Source organism: Ips typographus, linkage group LG1 (genome assembly GCF_016097725.1).
Source record: "Ips typographus isolate SLU linkage group LG1, UJ_Ityp_2.0, whole genome shotgun sequence".
NCBI classification, from domain to species: Eukaryota; Metazoa; Arthropoda; class Insecta; order Coleoptera; family Curculionidae; genus Ips; species Ips typographus.
In genome coordinates, this window is record NC_138422.1 from 30,312,572 (window position 1) to 30,321,583 (window position 9,012).

Below are 9,012 nucleotides of genomic sequence, written 5' to 3' on the forward strand. Positions count from 1 at the left end.
TCTTACAATAAATTGAACTGAAATTGAAAAAACATGTTAAATAAATCACACAACAAAACCAAATTGATATGTATTTAATGCTGGGTAAATTTACAAAAGGAAATAAATAAGCAATCTATATCACAAAACCAAGAAGTTCTTAAAACACCAACAATTCTGTTATAAGTTAAAACACCGCTTTAGGATTTAATAGTCCCCAGGATACACACATTGCCTTTCCTTTCTTGCAAATTTTATGGAATAATTCTTGAAACGTTGGTATTGGGCTGTTAATGACTCGTTTGAATGCACCTATCTGTGATGTTCTTTCCAGATAATTTAAATTGAATGTGGTTGTTGCTCTCAAGCCAAAGTTTGATTGGAACTCTCCGCCTTTGTTTACCACCAAATGTTGCAAGTTTTCCAGTTTGTTGAAGAAAAATCTTAAATTCTACAAAGGTCTCGCAATAACAACACTAATTAATAAACTTAAACAACCCTAAATTATGTTTTTATTTCTTCTGTTTGTAGTTTTTGCTGTTTTTCAACTTTTTAAAATTCCTAACCTCAAAATGTTTAGCCGACTGTCAGTTGAGACTGTGCCCTATGTTGCCACATCTTCCACGAGCAGATGTGAACCTGGTGTATTGTTGGTTGCAGTAATAAACGGACCGATGAATTATACAGATCTCGAAAAAAAAAGCATTTATTGCATGCAAAACATGTGAGATTCTTAGAATGTTTTTTTCAAAACAATATAGTTTTCTCATTTTCATTTATAATTGCTTAATGAAAGATACATATTGTGAGGTTTAAAGGAGGAATTTGTCAATACGGCAACGTCCAAACAGATGATTAAAAAGATGGATAGCCTAGCTTGTAATAAACGACGTGCGTAAATTTCAATATGGCGGAGCACTTGATGACGTAACCGCCACGGGAAAAAAAATGAACCATACTTACCTCCCTTTGCTAGTACCAAAGCGCCTTTATCGGCCCGGTGAATGCCCTCGGACAAGAGTCTAGGGTCCATTCATCCCCGTAAAGCGTTTGCCCTCCGCGAACAATACCTCTTTCTCTGTCCAGCATCCCCCATCATAATCTACGCTGTCTTGGCAATCTGGGGGTAAGAACATTGTAACTGTTGTCTCAATTTCTTAAATAAAGTGGGTTACCTGTGGATTCCTGAGTTTTCTTCCCTCTGAGCTACCCCTTAACGTGACAATATAACAAAGTCACCTGTGTCCTGAAACACAGAGCAGGAGAGGGAAAAGACAAAAGCCAACATTCTGACTAAAAAAGGGACTGTGACTGCTTTTACAGGACCAGAACTCAAGTCCCTTTTGAGGCTTGGGAGATCACACCTGTAAACACAAGCTCAAATTGAAGGTAGAACACAAAAGAGCCAAGCTCTGGAAGCAATTCGCTGGATTGGCGCACTTTAAGCAACTTTTTGGAGGTTACAACCGGGAAAGGAGTAAAGAATTTGTAAAATTGATTAAAAGAAACCCCCGCTCACTCACAGGTTTCCTCTCACACTATCGATTGAGAGGCCACCTAGAGCGGATAGGCCTAGGAAAACACGATGGTGGTGCAGTTTCAAACATAAGAAACAACTTTTTGGTAGCATCATCATCAATGATGGGGAGATTTCTTCTCTAAAACCAACTCAACTGCTGGCTTGTATTAACTCCTTGCAAAAAAATACTAGAAACTACAAAGTTGACACCCATTGAAGGCAAACTACAGACTGAAGATACTATTAAAAACTGTCAAAAAATCATCATCAAAACTTGCTCATCCTGTACAACTGGACTCCAGTTGAGTACCACACGTTGGGACGGAAATTATTATTTTCTCTCTTGCAACATCACAAAAATTATGCGGTAATTCATCACATGGTCAAGCAAATGGGGAACTCCCGTACAGTAAAAAATTATAAAACCAGATGCGGTCTCAACTGGTTGATTTGGTCGGCGTGTCGCGTCCCGTCGTCACGTCCGCGTCCATTTCTTAAAAACGGTCACGTCCCAGCCGGTGCCCGTTCATTGTATGTAAAAGGGGGCCTTACAACGCGCTGGGAGGTCAACGACGACCGTGATTATTCCGCTCCCGATTTTACTTAACACCCCGAGGTCCGATGAATTATTGATACCAAATACGACGGGAAAGAATCAAACCGATTCAAATTGCATGATCTGACTGCATTTGAAAGGTACAACGAGTGACGTTCAGTGGCATCGAATCGGTAATAAATTATCGACCCTAATGGCTTAGACAGGAATCGCTGATGATGATGATGATGATGAACCGGACTTTACACGTAGTGTGACATTATCTCGACAGTCTGGACGAGAGCGGAAACACCCGTTATAGGGGATGGTTCAGCTAATCACCGTGTGAAGCATTTTCCTGTCACTCACTCTAAAGTAACCCCTTCATTTTTATTTAGACGTTGTTACTAGTTTCATATAATTTGTCTATAAACAGGGTGAAATCAATGAAAGAATGTTACTATATAATAAATCATCAGGAGTTTCATTGGTTGGTCATTCAGGTTGTTGAAGAACGTTGCCACATCAAAAATTTGTTTTAAAACATCACCAGTTTAATGTACAGGGTGCTGCATTTTCGATGGTTTTACGGGGTACAGAGAAAACGGTAATAGATAGAAAAAAAGTAGCATACGTGTTCTGATCTCTTTTTCTGAGCTGAGATGACTGGCGAAAAGTGGGCAGCGCAAACTTCTTTTGTTTCAAAGATACGGGGGGTTTTCGAAAATTGGTAATATTTGAATCTCTTCAGTATTTCAGTTGCTATAAAAGTTATCAAAAAAGGGAGAACGGTTCCCGGTAGAAGTTTTCATGTAGAATCCAATGGCGTAGTCAGTTTTTTTCTATTCCATTTAGTTTCTGACATATGACAGTAAGTTACATTTTTTTAAATGGAACATCCTATATATTTTTACGTTATTTAATTCTGTTGACTTTTACCTTTTCAACGGTGTATTACAACATATAAGTTTGAAGAGGTTAAGCTTGTTATTTTAAAAAAAGACCTTTGCTAAGCTAGAAAAAGGCCAATATCTAAAATACCAAACAAAATCATATAAACTAACACATCAGAAAATTAAATATTTTTAATAAATCTTATTAAAAATCTAAGTTACAAACAGTTCTACCGTCACTTTGTTAAGAAAAGTGGCCATTTCTATTTTCTACTATTTTTAAGGTGGAAGTTGAAAAAACTGTTTATAAACGACATGTAACATGTTAATATGAACATAGCCAAATTTTGTTTCGACTCTGGGTATTTTTATACATATTATTTAACACTTTTTTGTTAAGGAAACGCCTTTTTTCTAATTACCAAGATTAACGTTTACAAACTTATATATTTTAATACACCGTTGAAAAAGTAAAAATCAACAGAATTAAATAAACTAAAAATATATAGGGTGTTCCATTTAAAAAAATATAACTTAGTGTCATATGTCAGAAACTAAAGGTAATAGAAAAAAACTGACTACGCCATTGGATTCTACGTCAAAAGTTCTACCGGAAACCGTTTTTCCTTTTTTTGATAACTTTAATAGCAAATGAAATACAGAGGAGGTTTCAAAATGACCAATTTTCAAAAGCTCCCCGTATCTTTGAAACAAAAGAAGTTTGCGCAGCCTACTTTTCGCCAGTCATCTCTCTGAAACTTGGATGCAATTTTTATTTCAAAATGAAATAAGAGACAACCGGCAACATGTTTCCTACCAAAGACAAAACGGGGTCATCCAAAAATATCACCCTCAAAACATCAAAGGAATTATGCTGGCTGCCCCTTCTTGTTAAATAGCTATAACTTTCAAAGCTAAAACTTTCATTCAAACTACTATATTGGCGTTTCAAGGGAAGAGATACTCCCTCTGGTGATCAGTTTTGAAAACAGTTTCAGGCATTCCAGCTGTCATTTCTCCGTTTGCTTACGTTGATTTTGGTTAGGAACTTAGGTATAGACCATTTCGAAGTGACGTCACAAACGTCAAACGTAAGTCAGCCATATTGCCGGGGGGGCATACAGACCCACTAGTTAAATGTAAACCATAGAAATTTTCGATTGAGTTCAGAAGATTGTAGAAAAATCGTTTTGTTCAGTCGTGCGTTGTGGAAATAGAGCAGAAAGGGATAAAGTTCGATTTTTCAAGATTCCCAAAGCGTTGAAGAACTGGGGAGAACAACTAAACGCCTTATCAAAAGAACGTCGACTTAAATGGGTTGCCGCTTCAAAATGTGGGGATTTAAGTAAAACCTTCCTTAATGATGCACGAATTTGTGCAAATCACTGTCTCAAGTATCTATTATTATTATGTATCAGTAGTACAGCATTTAACGAAGTATGGTTAAATAAAATATTGTTTTAATTTTTGTGTATTGTGTCAGTTTTGTTTGGTTTTTTTAGGCAAACCAGCCAAATTGGAAGATAAGGACAATCCTGACTGGGTTCCTTCTGTAAATATGGGATATATATTATTACCAAAACCCAAAATGTACAAAGTGTGTAGCGGCATGTTCAACCAGTTAAGCGTTAAACAAAATGTCTCATAATAGTAAGTTTTTGTACAAAAGTTATAATTTATCTGTAATAAGACCCTTTATATAGGAAGATGAGCATTGTGAGAGCACGTTAGCTATGAACATGGACAGGGAACCCACTGCAGGTCCATCTACAGAAGTATCTGTATCTTACTTGGAACAACTTCAACAAATCGATGACAATAGCCAACTGAAAAGTGAACAAAATGCTGTGTATAAATTGTCTATCAGAAGATCTCAATTTTGCAAATCAAAAAATTATACATTGCAAGAAAAACTAAAATCGTCTGGCTTGTCAGAAGAGTCATTTAAAGATAATGATTCAAAAACATTATATTTTACAGGCTTTCCAAAAGCACAGATGATGTTTTTAGTTATTAACAGTGTCTCTCGCTACATATCAACTAAATGTACTCTGCTTCCTTTTAAACAGTTTATTAAACACCAGGAGATCACAAATAACAATGAAAATCCATACAGCTAAATTCAGTTGTCTGCCCCCCCGGCAATATGGCTGCCGTCGAAAGCCAGTGTCAAAACCAGGTGACTCAAAATGATCTATTACATTATTTATAATGTTAGGTTAAGGGTTGCTCGATTTTAGTTGAACTGGCGCTGCGATCTTAACTTGAAATGCCAATATTTGAATATTTTGCCTACCCAGAGCACTTCATTTAGTTCTACCTAAATTTTGACAGTTTTTTCACATTTCATGTTAATTTGAAACTCTACTGCCCTACTTCATCGGTCTCACTATTGTCTTCTGGGTTTTTCTATTCGGTTTTGGTCTTATTGCGCGAGAATACTGTAAATCTTCCAGACCATTTTTAAGTTGTACAAAGACAAACACATTAGTCGCCCACAGGATCTGTCAGAGTAACAGTAGCCGGGCGTGTAAGTAGTTGTGTAATTGTCAACGCAGCGTCGCCCAAACAAACGTTCCGCTGCCCACCGACCGTTGCTCATAGAGCGCAGAACGGCCTTATTAACTTGACGTAAACAGTGAAATACGGGCTTGACCATCGCAGATAGGCAACCCGTCGCCCACGCGCCTTTGTATGTGTCTAACGAGAGTATGCGACGTTGCCACACTGCGGGGCGCACAAATCGCTTTTTAATGGCGACTGTTAAAACCCGATAAAACCCACCCTCGTATCTCTTTAAGCTCTCCCCCCGAAACGGGATCATTTAAGAGGCGCAAGGAAGAATCTGGAAAATCCCCGAAAACGTCACTCGAGCACGTTTCGAATTTGCGGGGCGGTTTTTAAGCCGTCGCGACGTCCTCCCTCGACGTCAACGAGGCGTCTCCGCTTGTCTATTCGCCTGTCGTCGGTTGACAGCTGATAAACGCGATCCTGCTGGGTTAGTGGATGTGTGGATTATGTCGGATTTTGTTTACGGGACGTGGCGAAAGACTTCTTCACGTTCAACGTTTGCGGTGTTTGTCCTTTGCGTCTAGCTCGTCAATCTTTTAGACAGCTTAAGAACAAGAAAGTTTTCCAGAAAATCTAACCAACTATTTTATCACATTACGAAGTACTTCAAATCCAAATTGTACCTTGGATGTTTTTAAAATGTAAATGTCATGTTATTCACTCAGTTGGACTCGAACCAACGTAACTGATATAAGATTGTTGGATAAGAAAGAAGAACCCCCTTTTACAACCAAGAGCAATACAGGGTGTCCCACGACAAAAGACATCGATTGATATTGGAAAAAGTATAAATAGGAGAGTTTTGAAAATTAGGCTGGATACTGATGTGGGCATGCCCAATCTAACTAAAATATTTTCAAGATGGTTGCACTTCCGTTTATACCGGAAGTCGATCACAACTTTCTTATTTTAAATAGAACACCCTATATATTATTACATATTTGGATTCCTCACAAAATTCTGACCAACTTTTGTGTACAATACCCTATGCCTATCTCTAGCCGTTTTTGAAATATTTGATGTTTTTTCAAAAAAGTGACAGTTGCAACGCTCAACATATTTTTGTACTCTGTCAAAACCGTATTTCATTTTGCAATGAAACTTTGTGTTATTGTAAATAAAGGATCGTTTTATTAAACTGAGGGTGCGTAATGACTCACTTGTATACAGGGTCGTCAAAAAAAAATCATAAACCTGCTACTAAAAAAAAAATGAAAAATGTCAAGTTTTTTAAATAGAAACCCACATTTTTTATAACGGAATCATTTTGAGCATTAAAAATTACTATACGTTTCAATTTACTTGCCTATACCTAAATCCAACCCATTTCGTTTTATTTGAGAATAAACATTTTTTTATTCATAAAACTCCAGATTTCTTGAAAATTTCTCTCTCTAATTACGTGTGAATTTATGTCACACCAGTAGTGTGAATTATGTCTATTGAATATTTAATTTTTAGTGAATTTGGCCTCGTCGCTCTAAATAATATTATTCAAAAACAATTCTTCTCCATAGTGACTAGTCAGCAAAAACTCACTAAAAACCACTCTCTTCGGAAATTCAACCTCTTTTAAGTGTTGTACCAATTTAAATGAAAAAGGGTGAAATTTATGTTTCTTCAGGATCCTTTAAATTGAGCTTTTGGATATGCCTGATTCTGCGGAAACTTATCTTATTGACGAAGTTGGATTTGCAACAAAATAGCCCAAAATTGCAATTTCTACATTTGTATTATTAAGGATTGGTTTTGTTTTAATAGCTTTTATCTTCACAGATCCCGTATTCTTCAAATTTTCAATTATTTGCTTGACTTATTGCTGAATATTAACATACTCTGCAGGTCTCCAATATCACCGTGTGTCAAAAGCATGACCAACTAGAGTACCAACTAATCCCAACCATGCAGCCTAATAAAAAAAAGTTTAATTCTCAAATAAAACGAAATGGGTTGGATTTAGGTATAGGCAAGTAAATTGAAACGTATAGTAATTTTTAATGCTCAAAATAATTCCGTCCTAAAAAATGTGGGTTTCTATTTAAAAAACTTGAAATTTTTCATTTTTTTTAGTGGCGGGTTTATGATTTTTTTTTGACGACCCTGTATACAAATGAGTGATTACGCACCCTCAGTTTAATAAAACGATCCTTTATTTACAATAACCCAAAGTTTCATTGCAAAATTAAATACGGTTTTGACAGAGTAGAAAAATATGTTGAGCGTTGCAACTGTCACTTTTTTGGAAAAACATCAAATATTTCGAAAACGGCTAGAGATAGGCATAGGGCATTGTACATGAAAGTTGGTCAAAATTTTGCGAGGAATCCAAATATGTAATAATATATAGGGTATTCTAGTTAAAATAAGAAAGTTGTGATCGACTTCCGGTATAAACGGAAGTGCAACCATCTTGAAAATATTTTAGTTAGATTGGGCATGCCCACATCAGTATCCTGCCAAATTTTCAAAACTCTCCTATTTATACTTTTTCCAATATCAATCGATGTCTTTCGTCGTGGGACACCCTGTATATCCCAATTTTTTTTAAACGGGATTAATTTTCTTTTTAAATTATACTTTAACGACTTTTTTTACATTCTTTGGTAGGTGAGACTAAATTTTTTTAAGAAAAGTTAAAAATACATGTATAGCGCAGTACAATAATTAGTCCCTGTCAATATGTTTTTTTTAACGTTTATTTACTTATCTTTAGCTATTTTAAATAAATAGTAAACATACCTATAATTTATGACATGTTCAGTAAGAAAAAACTATAATATAGGTTTGGGTCTTATGTTTACAACCTATCATATCCGACTTAAAGACCAAAATAATCATGTTTTGTTGTTCTGCCATTTATAGGTTTACAATTAAGTAAAATTAACTATAATTAAAAAAACTAGATAACTATAATATCAGTCTTATCAGTATTCTACTATTTTATTTAATGTGACTGGTTAATTATTGTTCATCGTCTTTTTATTTATGACTTTTCTTGCAAAACGTGCAAATATATAGCAGCGATAAAGCGAGAGAGTAACAATCCGCGCCACCCAACTAGAGATGGTAATCTGGCCGTTGGCGACTTAAGGAGACATCCCAATTTAAATCGCCACATAAATAAACCGAGCAGCCACCATTTGAATATGGTCTCGGGGTGATGGTGGCGGTGATCTTGTCGCACCAATTAAGAGACCCACCAGGGGGCGCGGTGATGGTGTGGGACCACCGGGTTACCCGACATCCGTTCGGTGCGGTACGCGAAACCTGCAACTGGTGCAATTATTCCTTCAACACATTGGTCTCGAGTGAAATATGATGTTCGATGTTGGGTGTTGCAACTGCCAGATACGATCTCAAGCTTGCCACTCGGGGCAATTGGCATTCACCTGGTAGAATTAAATACCTGTGAAGTTGAAAGAGATAAACCCATTTTCGAGAAGAGAATATTTCCATGTTTGCATCTAGAGAACGGTGTAAAAAAATAATCAAGTAAAAAATCTACTAGCAGTTTT